Source organism: Callorhinus ursinus, unplaced genomic scaffold, assembly GCF_003265705.2.
Source record: "Callorhinus ursinus isolate GAN/ISIS: 27379988/994484 unplaced genomic scaffold, GSC_fseal_2.0 scaffold9, whole genome shotgun sequence".
NCBI classification, from domain to species: domain Eukaryota; kingdom Metazoa; phylum Chordata; class Mammalia; order Carnivora; family Otariidae; genus Callorhinus; species Callorhinus ursinus.
In genome coordinates this window covers 54,068,120-54,081,549 of record NW_027397071.1, presented here as the reverse complement: position 1 = coordinate 54,081,549, position 13,430 = coordinate 54,068,120, and positions in this window count along the sequence as shown.

Genomic DNA, 13,430 nt, shown 5'->3' with positions numbered 1-13,430 from the left:
GTGAGGATGTTTGGTTTTTCTGCAGTCTCACTGGTGGAGAGCCCAATGCTGGTCACTTGCTTTGTGAAGATCAAGAGGCATGGCACTGGGCATTCATTCTGTTGACACAGACTATAGCAGGCACCACATGTCCCTTCATGGTCATAGCGGTGCTAGGTAGGTTTGGGACCAAAGCTTCTATTTCATAGAAGGTCTGAGAAGAAATAGAATATCTCTGGATTGCCCAGGACTTTAGGGTCATTTCTAAAAACTCCATCTACACTGCTTCTTCCATCCTCTCAATGACCCCACTAGCCATTTAATACTAGATGTTTCTAGTTAGGACATTGTTTCAGTTGCTTCACCAGTACAAATATTACTTAAGGTAAAAAGTTGGTTTCTCTCTTGTGTAAAATTATGAGCTGATTGGCAATCCAGGGGAGAATGGTGACTCTGTCCTTCCTGGCCATTCAAGGATTCAGTCTTCTTTCTTGGTGCTCAGTCACCCCCTAGAGTGCTGCCCTCATCCCATGGTTGAAGTTGCTCACTACCTCCATGCCCACATTCTAGTATGTGGGAAATGGGAAAGAAAAAATGGAAGGGAAAAAGCTTCCTTTTAAGGAAATGACTTAAAACTTCATGCATTACTTCCACATACATGTCATTGGTCATAACTTAACCACAGGACCACACTTCACTGCAAGGGGAATAGAAAATATAATTGTTATGTAGGCAGCTAAATAAATGCCCAGCTAAAACTTGGAAGGGAGTGGAGTTCTAGTATTAAAAGAAAGGAAAGAATGATAGTAGTGAATAATAGTCTCTGCCATACTCAACCAAGCAAAAAAACAAGTTAAAAAACTTGGCCTGTCTGTCCTTAAACTCACTAGAAGAACTACATTCTCCACAACTGAAAGCTGACTGCCACAGCTACCTACACTGACATCAGGAGGGGGCTTCTACTTTGTGTTGGGAAAAAAGCAATAGCTATTGAGCCCAGTTTATGTCCCAAGGTCCCATCAGCAAGAAAAAAAAATTTGCAGAGGACTAAGATATAGCTTTTGAGAAATATCCAATGCAGTTGAAAAATCCAAATACACAAGAATCACCCTGTAAAAGAACTGAGTGTTGTACTTGGGAGTGAAGTGAATAAAGGGGCGAGTGGTTAGGCTGAATTATGGGTAGTGTTGATAGAAAATAAAGGTTTCATATCAGGGGGTGCTGTGTAATAAATTCTGTTTTGGAAGAGATTGACAGAGAATATGGGTGGTGCCTCATTACAAGTAAAATTTATGAAAGGCAAGTGCTAATATTCATTGCATACTTATATTTATAAGCAGAAAACTAGACATTTGTCTTAGTTTGGGTTCTTCCATTAGCATCAGTGTTTACAATAACACTTTATATGAATACCTCAATATGCGTTCTATAAGGAAGGCATTATTAACATTTAGAGTTGAGGAAATGAAAATAAGTAACTTTCTCAAGGCCATGTGTGTAGTGTAAGTGGTAGGACTAGGTTTAAAACCCAGGTAATCAATAACCCGTGCTCTGCAGCACTTCTCTAAATGGTCGGCATGCCTAGCTGTGGATAGAGCTTCGCTGTTTTGTCCCTCAAGATGACCACCACCAGCTCCAGATCAAAAACTTGAAAATGCAACCAAAGGATCCAAACAGCCTAGAAATGAGCTGTACATGACTAGTGTCTATGAATGAAAAGGCAACAAGATTTCATAAGGGCTTATACTTTGTCCACCATTGTCCTAGGCATACAAGATATGGCCCTTGCCCTCGGGAAACTTAAATGTGTCCTAGGTATAATACGAGGTACACAGCCAACAAAGTAGAGCTGATTTATAAATGGACAAAAGACCTAAATAGGCACTTCTTAAAAAAAGAAATTCAGATGGCTAATTGGTATATGAAAGGTGCTCAACATCATGAATCATGAGGGAAATACAAATTAAAACTGCAATGAGATATCACCTCACATCTATTAGGATGGCTATTATCAAAAAGACAAGAGATAATAAGTATTGGAAAGGATGGAGAAAGGGAACCCTTGTGCACTGTTGGTAGAAATTTAAATCAGTACAGCCATTAGGTAAAACAGTATGGAGATTCCTCAAAAAATTAAAAATAGTTTAAAAATTTTAAAATATACAGCAATCCCACTTCTGGGTATATATCCAAAGGAATGGAAAATGAGATCACAAAGAGATATCTGTACATCCATGTTCATCGAAGCATTATTCATACTAATCAAGATATAGAAACAACCTAAATGCTCTTCAGTGGATGAATGGATAAAGAAAATGTGGTGTACGTGTACATACAATGGAATATTATTCAACCTTAAAAAAGGAAAATTCTACTGTTTGAGACAACATGAATAGAGCTGGAGGATCTTATGCTACAAGAAATATGCAAGACATGGAAAGAAAAATACTGCATGATCTTATATGCATAATCTAAAATGGTCAAATTTATAGAAAGAGAGAGTAAGATGGTGGTTGCCAGGAGCTAAGGGGAAGAGCAAATGAGGTGATATTGGTCAAAGGGTACAAAGTTTCAATTATTCAAATGAGTAAATTCTGGAGATATACATACCATGGAAGTGATAGTTAACAATACTCTAGTGTATATTTAAAATTTGCAAAGAACTTAAACCTTAAATCTCTCTCTCTCACACACACACAAATGGTAACTATGTAGAGGTGATAAATATGATAATTAACTGTATTGTGGTGATTATTTCACAATGTATACATATAGCAAAACATCAAGTTGCATACCTTTAATATATACAATTTTTATATGCCAATTATATCTGAATAAAGTTGTCTTTAAAAAGCATAAGTTTCACAATCAGGAAAATAGCAGAGTTGCTTGCTAGTAGTGTGACCATGGGTATGACCCTTCACCTCTGTGAATCTTTGTTTCTGCATCTGTAAATAGGTATGGTAAACCTCTACTTACAATGGTCGTTGTGGGGGCCTGGCACATGGAAGCTGTTATTATTACAATATCTTACATAGACAGTGTTTGGTTTAGGTAATTTGTTTAACAAATATTTTAAGACCATGCTCTGTAAATGTTAGTTTCCTTCCTATTCCCTCTTGTAGCCTGCGGATGCCTCTGATTCATGATTCATGACTTCTCTCTTGCCTGTTCCTTAGAGTGACCTCCATATATATATATATATACCCACTTTACCTCACTTCCATTTTCTTCCTCCAAAACCACAGCCCTCACAGGGTCAGGAAGAAAGCACTCAACACAATACCTGGCATTCAATAATCATTTCTAACTGTCTATACTCCTCTGCTCACTAACTGCTTACTCCTGGCTTTGCCTGGCTCCTTATATCCTTCAAATATCTTTGCTCCCTTTGGAATACCTCATGACTGGGCCAAAACATCAAGATACAAAGGCAGAGCAGGAAAATGGAAAGAGGACACTTTCCACCCCAGACCACGCCCTCCTTCTATTTTCAAGATCAGGGGCAACCAGCTTCCCTTTAACCTTGGCCAGCTGGAGCCCTATCAGCCACCCAGAACTGGCAGCTAATGACCATGAGCAGTTGATTAAGGGGTAATTAGCAAGCCCAGTCAGGGTCATTAGCATTTCTAAGTTTTCATTTGTAAATCATAACCAGCTTGAGTGAAGTGCGGAAGAAGCTGGTGTGGGGAGTTCAGTCTAGAAATTCACTATAGCTCCCGCTGAAGTACCTGTTGGGAATCCTTGCAAACCCCAGTAAGGCACACAGTTCCTGTCTCCCTGACTGCCTGTCCCTTATCCCCCTAAACACATACACACACACACACACACACACACACACACACACACACACACAGAAGGGCAAGTCCTGGTAGAAAGGACTTGGTCATATTTTAAAAAACCAGAAATTTTGGAGTTATACTCAGGTTGGAAACCTAGCTCTAGGTTTCCTGGGCAAGTGATTTAACCTCTGTATCAATTTGATGATTGGAAAAATATTCTCACCATATGGAAGATTTTTTATTACTTTTCTAGCAAATCAAAAGTGTATTTGACAGTAAAAGGATCAGTGTTTGCCAGGGATCTGGGGGGAGGCAGGGAGAGATGAATAGATGAAGCACAGGGGATTTTAGGGCAGTGAAACTATTCTGAATGATGTGTAATGGCCAATACATGACCTTATGCTATGTCAAAACCCACAGAATATACATCAAGAGTGAACCCTTACATAAACTATGGACTTGAATTTAAAATAATGTACTATTGGTTCATCAATTGTAACAAATGGACCATGCTAATGTAAGATGCTAATGTTAAAAAATAAACTGAGGCATATTAAAATGTTTAAATTTTCTTGAGCAAACAGCAATTCCAATGGGACAGCGCCAAACCAGAAATGGTTAGGAGGGCTCCACCAATAGGAGCTAGGGTCAAGATTTTTATAGAGAAGATACAGAAACAAAACAAGGGAGTTATTTCACTGGTGACAGTTTAGTGTTTGCTCTATTTGGAAAAGGCTGATTGGCTCTTTGTGACTGGTTGTCTTTAGGTTTTAATTTCTTAACCTGAGGCATTTGCAGGCTTAGGTTTTTGTTTGCTTTTGTAGGCTGCTAAAGCATTAGAACCACCTCAGTCTAATGACCTCTTGGCTTAATCAATTTAACATTAATAACAGGGAAACTGTAGAGGGAAGAGGAGGTATATAGGAACTCTACTTCTTGCTTATTTTTTCTGTAAATCCTAAAACTGTTCTAAAAACATAAAATCCTTACATCTTTTAGAGAAGTTTTTGACTGGTTATTCCTTACCTGGAGCTGCCTGGCCCAGTACTTTTTGAACTTTAATGTATATATGAATCACCTACAGCTGACTGTAGGTCCAGAGGGGGGCCTGAGAATCTGCATTTCTCATAAGAAATGCTGGTAGTCCATGACCATATTTGGAGTTGCAAAGTTCAAGATGGGAAGCAATAATTGTCTAACTAAAGGGATTAGGAAATGGTAGGCGTTCAATCAAGTGGGACAATTGTTAATGTGGTTCTCTTCCCTGTCACACTTTAGGCCTGGATGAGAACACACCAGCTACCTCCACTATTAGCTAAATGAATACCTGAAACTTCATGGACTTAGCATTTAAATCACTGGATCCATTTAGGAGTAGGATTGCCGAATAAATTATGGGACATCCAGTTAAATTTAAATTTCAGGTAAACGACAAATAATTTTTAGTGTAACTATATTCCATGTAAGTATGTTCCCCAGGAGCCAATTTACTAAATCAGGGAAATGCCTCTCCTCCATCACTTTCTTGTCCACACCTTCCTTCTGAGCAAGTGGCCAGCAAGGACTGCGTGAATAGAAGGACTGCATGTGTATAGGCACACCTGCTACTCATCTCTAATGATCACAGCTAGCACAGCACACCTGATTTACAGTTTACCAAACACTCCACATCCTTCAGCTCCATGTTTCTCAACCTGTAATGTACCTACAAATCACCAGGGGGTCTTGTTAAAATGCAGGTTCTGATTCAGCGGATCTGAAATTCAGCCTTTCTAACAAGCTCCAGGTGATGCCGATGCTGCGGGTCCATGGGCCACACTCTGAGTAGCAAGGGTGTAGGCTAGCTTTTCCTAGAATTTGGTGATAAGAGGGAAGAGAATAACCCCAGAGGATAGTAGGTTGTATCATCCCCATTTTATAGTTAAGGAAATAAAGGCTTAGATGAAGCAGAAATTCTCAGGGCTAGGGGAGATGGGGGGACAGAAAGAAACTCACCAGGGTGTTAAGTCTGCCTCTCCCATACTCTGCTTTGCTGCCCCTGCAGGAGGAAGAAATCCTGGGTCTACAACCCTTTTCAGTCTTTCACAGGATGTATGATCTTGGAAAAAAAATGATTGGCTCCGCTGATTCTCTATCTCAACCCTAAGAAAAGAGGGTGCCATGAGAGACAAAGGATAGAATCTCTGAAAGGGTCTTATACTCTGTAATATAAGTGTTAGTTACTATTTTTATTAAATCCTGAGAACAGCTCTTTAAAAGGTTGTCCTAAGTGCTTTACATGTATTAATTATTTAATCCTCCCAACAGCCCTAATAGGTAGTAATATAATTTTTCCCCCTTTTTACAGTAAAGGAAACTGAGGCACAATGAGGTTAAGTATGTCAACCAAGGTCTCAAAGCTGGTAGAAGAAAGATTTGGACTCTGGTAGTCCGGGTCCATGCTCTTAATCTCTAGCTATATTTCTTTTCTGTAGATATTATCCCCCGTCTTCTCCTGTTGGTTTTATAGGTAAGGAAATCAAGGTTCAGAGAAGTTAAGTGATTTTCCAATGGTCACATAGCAAGACTGTAAAAACTTGACTCATACAGTATCTTCTTCTTCCCAAAGCAATTGCCTGGCTCCAAGCAGACCCGCCTCTCTGCCTTATGGGAATCCATGAAAGTTTCTCAAAGGGAGAGAGATGGTCCCAGGGAAGGGAAGGGAGGAAAAGGTGGTTTTCAACTCCCTTCCAACAGGACCAGGTGGGTGAGACCCCATCAGCGGCCTGGCCTACTCCTTCTGACCTCTAGGCCCTCCTCCTCCAGGGAAGACCCTAGAATTCACCAATACTGGGCAGACACACACTATGAGAGATGGCTTCTTGACCTGGAGGTGAACAACATCTGTTTGTATAGCCGACTCAGCCCAGAATTCTAGAGCCAGAGTCTAGTTGACTGCATGTGCTCAGATCAACTATTCAAAAACAGTTTAGCGGGAAGGGCAGTATGGGTCTTGGAATTTGGAAACCAATTTCTAACTCTACCATTTTCTCACTGAGTGACAATATGCAAATTTCTTCAGCTGGAGAGTCTTAGTGTCCTCCTCTGCAAGACAATTGCAAAGACAAGTGTTGCTGAAATCAAATATAATCTTGGATGTGGAAACACATTGTCAACTCCAAGGGCTGTACCCTTATTAATTATGATTGTTACGGTTGAGTTTAACCTTTTCCTGTCTCAGTAGAGAAAGACCAGGTCATCACCTGTCCCCATGACAAATGACCACACCACTCTTTCTCCCTAATACACTAAAGAGCTTGCTGCTCATCCTCTGCATGGGGTACCCTTCCCTGCTTCCCCACTTGGGGAAATTTTCCTCATGCCCCAGGTCTTGGCTCAAATGCTGCTTCCTTTGTGAAGCCTCCTCTTCTTAATTAGAATTCACTACTCCTTTTTCTGTGCTTCCACAGTACATAATTTAATTATATCCAGAGTGAATGAGTGGATTTATTTGGGATGGATATCTCAATTTAAATGCTATTTTTTTCTACTAATTTGGAGACCTTGGAAGTTTGATTTAGTGTCTAAGCTTCAGTCTCCCTTTCTATCAAATGGAGATAAAAACAAACCATTGAAAACCACTGGCATGCTGAGGATTATACACATGCCTATTTACCTGCCAAGGGACTCTGGACCCAGCAGGGACTTGGTGCAATCTACCTCAGACCTCACTGAGAACTGTGCCCAGGATTTGTGACCCACACCATTGAAATTACAAAGTAAGAATGTATAATGCAATAATCCAACTCATGAGCCAACCAACTTGTGCTCAGAATCCTGCCTTGTGGGGTGAGCTTACTTCTTTTTGGCATATCATGCAGCCCTTTTGATTTTTGCTCTGGGAGACCAGCTAAACTCATGTGTTTTTTTTTTTTCCTTTAAATTTTTGTATTGTTATGTTAATCACCATACATCATTAGTTTTTGATGTAGTGTTCCATGATTCATTGTTTGGGCATAACACCCAGTGCTCCATGCAGAACATGCCCTCTTTAATACCCATCACCAGGCTAACCCATCCCCTCACCCCCTTCCCCTCTAGAACCCTCAGTTTGTTTTTCAGAGTCCATCGTCTCTCATGCTTCATCTCCCCCTCTGATTTACTCACCTTCACTCTTCCCCTCATCTTCTTTTTTGTTTTCTTAACATATATTGCATTATTTGTTTCAGAGGTACAGATCTGTGATTCAACAGTCTTGCACAATTCACAGCGCTCACCATAGCACATACCCTCCCCACTGTCTATCACTCAGCCACCCCATCCCTCCCACCACCCCACCACTCCAGCAACCCTCAGTTTGTTTCCTGAGATTAAGAATTCCTCATATCAGTGAGCTCATATGATACATGTCTTTCTCTGATTGACTTATTTCACTCAGCATAACAACCTCCAGTTCCATCCACGTCATTGCAAATGGCAAGATCTCATTCCTTTTGATGTCTGCATATTATTCCATTGTGTATATATACCACATCTTTATCCATTCATCTGTCGATGGACATCTTGGCTCTTTCCACAGTTTGGCTATTGTGGACATTGCTGCTATAAACACTGGGGTGCATGTACCCCTTCAGATCCCAACGTTTGTATCTTTGTGGTAAATACCCAGTAGTGCAATTGCTGGATCCTATGGTAGCTCTATTTTCAACTGTTTGAGGAACCTCCATACTGTTTTCCAGAGTGGCTGCATTCCCACCAACAGTGTAGGAGGGTTCCCCTTTCTCCACATCCCTGGCAACATCTGTCATTTCCTGACTTGTTCATTTTAGCCATTCTGATTGGTGCGAGGTGGTATCTCATTGAGGTTTTGATTTGGATTTCCCTGATGCCGAGCGATGTTGAGCACTTTTTCATGTGTCTGTTGGCCATTTGGATGTCTTCTTTGGAAAAATGTCTGTTCATGTCTTCTGCCCATTTCTTGATTGGATTATTTGTTCTTTGGGTGTTGAGTTTGATAAGTTCTTTATAGATTTTGGATACTAGCCCTTTATCTGATATGTCATTTGCAAATATTTTCTCCCATTCTGTCGGTTGTCTTTTGGTTTTGGGGACTGTTTCTTTTGCTGTGCAAAAGCTTTTTATCTTGATGAGGTCCCAATAGTTCATTTTTGCCCTTGCTTCCCTTGCCTTTGGCGATGTTTCTAGGAATAAGTTGCTGCGGCTGAGGTCGAAGAGGTTGCTGCCTGTGTTCTCCTTTAGGATTTTGATGGACTCCTGTCTCACATTTAGGTCTTTCAACCATTTGGAGTCTATTTTTGTGTGTGATGTAAGGAAATGGTCCAGTTTCATTCTTCTGCATGTGGCTGTCCAGTTTTCCCAACACCATTTGTTGAAGAGACTGTCTTTTTTCCATTGGACATTCTTTCCTGCTTTGTCAAAGATGAGTTGACCATAGAGTTGAGGGTCCATTTCTGGGCTCTCGATTCTGTTCCATTGATCTATGTGTCTGTTTTTGTGCCAGTACCATACTGTCTTGATGATGACAGCTTTGTAATAGAGCTGGAAGTCCAGAATTGTGATGCTGCCAGCTTTGCTTTTCTTTTTCAACATTCCTCTGGCTTTTCGGGGTCTCTTCTGGTTCCATACAAATTTTAGGATTATTTGTTCCATGTCTTTGAAAAAAGTGGATGGTATTTTGATGGGCATTCAATATGTAGATTGCTCTAGGTAGCATTGACATCTTCACAATGTTGATTCTCCCAATCCATGAGCATGGAACGTTTTTCCATTTCTTTGTGTCTTCCTCAATTTCTTTCAGGAGTATTTTATAGTTTTCTGAGTACAGATCCTTTGCCTCTTTGGTTAGATTTATTCCTAGGTATCTTATGGTTTTGGGTGCAATTGTAAATGGGATTGACTCCTTAATTTCTCTCTCTTCTGTCTTGTTGTTGGTGTATAGGAATGCCACTGATTTCTGCGCATTTGTTTTTGGTGTATAGGAATGCCACTGATTTCTGCGCATTGATATAAAATCAATTGATTTCATATCCTGTCACTTTACTGAATTCCTGTATGAGTTCTAGCAGTTTTGGGGTGGAGTCTTTTGGGTTTTCCACATAAAGTATCATATCATCTGCAAAGAGTGAGAGTTTGACTTCCTCTTGCCGATTTGGTTGCCTTTGATTTCTTTTTGTTGTCTCATTGCTGTGGCTAGAACTTTGAATACTATGTTGAATAGCAGTGGTGATAGTGGACATCCCTGCCGCATTCCTGACCTTAGGGGGAAAGCTCTCAGCTTTTCCCCATTGAGAATGATATTGGCTGTAGGTTTTTCATAGATGGCTTTTATGATATTGAGGTATATACCCTCTATCCCTATACTCTGAAGAGTTTTGATCAAGAAAGGATGCTGTACTTTGTCAAAAGCTTTTTCTGCATCTATTGAGAGGATCATATAATTCTTGTTCTTTCTTTTGTTAATATATTGTGTCACGTTGATAGATTTGCGGATGTTGAACCAACCTTGCAGCCCGGGGATAAATCCCACTTGGTCATGGTGAATAATCCTTTTGATGTACTGTTGGATCCTATTGGCTAGTATTTTGGTGAGAATTTTTGCATCCATGTTCATCAAGGATATTGGTCTGTAATTCTCCTTTTTGATGGGGTCTTTGTCTGGTTTTGGGATCAAGGTAATGGTGGCCTCATAAAACGACTTTGGAAGTTTTCCTTCCATTTCTATTTTTTGGAACAGTTTCAGGAGAATAGGTATTAATTCTTGAAATGTTTGGTAGAATTCCCCTGGGAATCTGGCCATGGCCCATCTGGCCCATCTGGCCCTGGGCTTTTGTTTGTTGGGAGATTTTTGATGACTGCTTCAATTTCCTTAGTGGTTATAGGTCTGTTCGGGTTTTCTATTTCTTCCTGGTTCAATTTTGGTAGTTGATACCTCTCTAGGAATGCATCCCTTTCTTCCAGGTTATCTAATTTGCTGGCATAGAGTTGCTCATAATATGTTCTTATAATTGTTTGTATTTCTTTGGTGTTGGTTGTGATCTCTCCTCTTTCATTCATGATTTTGTTGATTTGGGTCCTTTCTCTTTTCTTTTTGATAAGTCTGGACAGGGGTTTATCAATCTTGTTAATTCTTTCAAAGAACCAGCTCCTAGTTTCGTTGATCTGTTCTACTGTTCTTTTGGTTTCTAGTACATTGATTTCTGCTCTGATCTTTATTATTTCTCTTCTCCTGCTGGGTTTAGGCTTTATTTGCTGTTTTTTTTCTCTAGCTCCTTTAGGTGTAGGGTTAGGTTGTGTATTTGAGACCTTTCTTGTTTCTTGAGAAAGGCTTGTATTGCTATATACTTTCCTCTCAGGACTGCCTTTCCCGCATCCCAAAGATTTTGAACAGTTGTGTTTTCATTTTCATTGGTTTCCATGAATTTTTTTAATTCTTCTTTAATTTCCTAGTTGACCCATTCATTCTTTAGTAGGACGCTCTTTAGCCTCCATGTATTTGAGTTCTTTCCGACTTTCCTCTTGTGATTGAGTTCTCGTTTCAAAGCATTGTGGTCTGAAAATATGCAGGGAATAATTCCAATCTTTTGGTACCGGTTGAGACCTGATTTGTGACCTAGGATGTGATCTATTCTGGAGAATGTTCCATGGGCACTAGAGAAGAATGTGTATTCCATTGCTTTGGGATGGAATGTTCTGAATATGTCTGTGAAGTCCATTTGGTCCAGTGTGTCATTTAAAGTCTTTATTTCCTTGTTGATCTTTTGCTTAGATGATCTGTCCATTTCAGTCAGGGGGTGTTAAAGTCCCCCACTATTATTGTATTGTTGTCAATGTGTTTCTTTGCTTTTGTTATTCATTGCCTTATATAATTGGCTGCTCCCATGTTAGAGGCATAGATATTTACAATTGTTAGATCTTCTTGTTGGATAGACCCTTTAAGTAGGATATAGTGTCCTTCTTCATCTCTTATTACAGTCTTTGTTTTAAAATCTAATTTGTCTGATATAAGGATTGCCACTCCAGCTTTCTTTTGGTGTCCATTAGCATGGTAAATGGTTTTCCACCCCCTCACATTCAATCTGGGGGTGTCTTTGGGTCTAAAATGAGTCTCTTGCAGACAGCATATCGATGGGTCTTGGTTTTTAATCCAGTCTGATAGCCTGTGTCTTTTGATTGGGGCATTTAGCCCATTTACATTCAGGGTAACTATTGAAAGATATGAATTTAGTGCCATTGTATTGCCTGTAAGGTGACTGTTACTGTATATTGTCTGTGTTCCTTTCTGGTCTATGCTGCTTTTAGGCTCTCTCTTTGCTTAGAGGACCCTTTTCAAGATTTCTTGGAGGGCTGGTTTTGTGTTTGCAAATTCCTTTAGTTTTTGTTTGTCCTGGAAGCTTTTTATTTCTCCTTCTATCTTTTTATCTCTCCTGACAGCCTAGATGGATATAGTATTCTTGGCTGCATATTTTTCTCATTTAGTGCTCTGAAGATATCATGCCAGTCCTTTCTGGCCTGCCAGGTCTCTGTGGATAGGTCTGTTGCCAGTCTAATGTTTCTACCATTATAGGTTACGTATCTCTTCTCCCGAGCTGCTTTCAGGATTTTCTCTTTGTCTCTGAGACTCGTAAGTTTTACTATTAGATGTTGGGGTGTTGACCTATTTTTATTGATTTTGAGAGGGGTTCTTTGTGCCTCCTGGATTTTGATGCCTGTTTCCTTCCCCAGATTAGGGAAGTTCTCTGCTATAATTTGTTCCAATATACCTTCTGCCGCCCTCTCTCTTTCTTCTTCTTCTGGGATCCCAATTATTCTAATGTTGTTTCATCTTATGGTATCGCTTATCTCTCGAATTCTGCCCTGGTGATCCAGTAGTTGTCTATCTCTCTTTTTCTCAGCTTCTTTATTTTCCATCATTAAGTCTTATATATTGCTAATTCTCTCTTCTGCCTCATTTATCCTAGTAGTTAGTGCCCCCATTTTTGATTGCACTTCATTAATTGCCCTTTTGATTTCCACATGGTTAGATTTTAGTTCTTTTATTTCTCCACGAAGGTTTCTCTAATAACTTCCATGCTTTTTTCAAGCCCAGCTAGTATCTTTAAAATCATGATTCTGAACTCTAGGTCCGACATAGTACTAATGTCCATATTGAGTAGGTCCCTGGTAGACGGTACTACCTCTTGTTCTTTTTCTTGAGGTGATTTTTTTCATCTTGTCATTTTGTCCAGAGGAGAATAGATGAATGAGAGAACAAAATGCTAACAGGTTAACAACGTCCCCAGAAAATATACTCTAAACAGATCAGAAAAGACCTGAAACCAGGGGAAAAGAAAGGGAAAGAAAGAAAAAAGAAGGAGGGAAAAAAAAGAAAAAGATAAAAACAAACAAAAACAGAACAAAACAAAAAGCAGAATATGATCAAATATGATCAGTCTAGTGCATAGATCAGTGCCACACACTAGATTTTGGGTGTATTTTGGTCTGTGAGAAGAAAGTGCCTCCTAATATTTTAAAGAAAGAAAGACTTATATATGTACAAAATAAGGGTTGATACAATGAAGGGATGGAATATGACTGTAAAGATGAAAATTATAAAAAATTTTAAAAGAGGAATTGATAAGGTGTTTGAAAAAAGAAAGAAGAGGATTAAAAAAAGAAAGAAAGAAAAAAAAG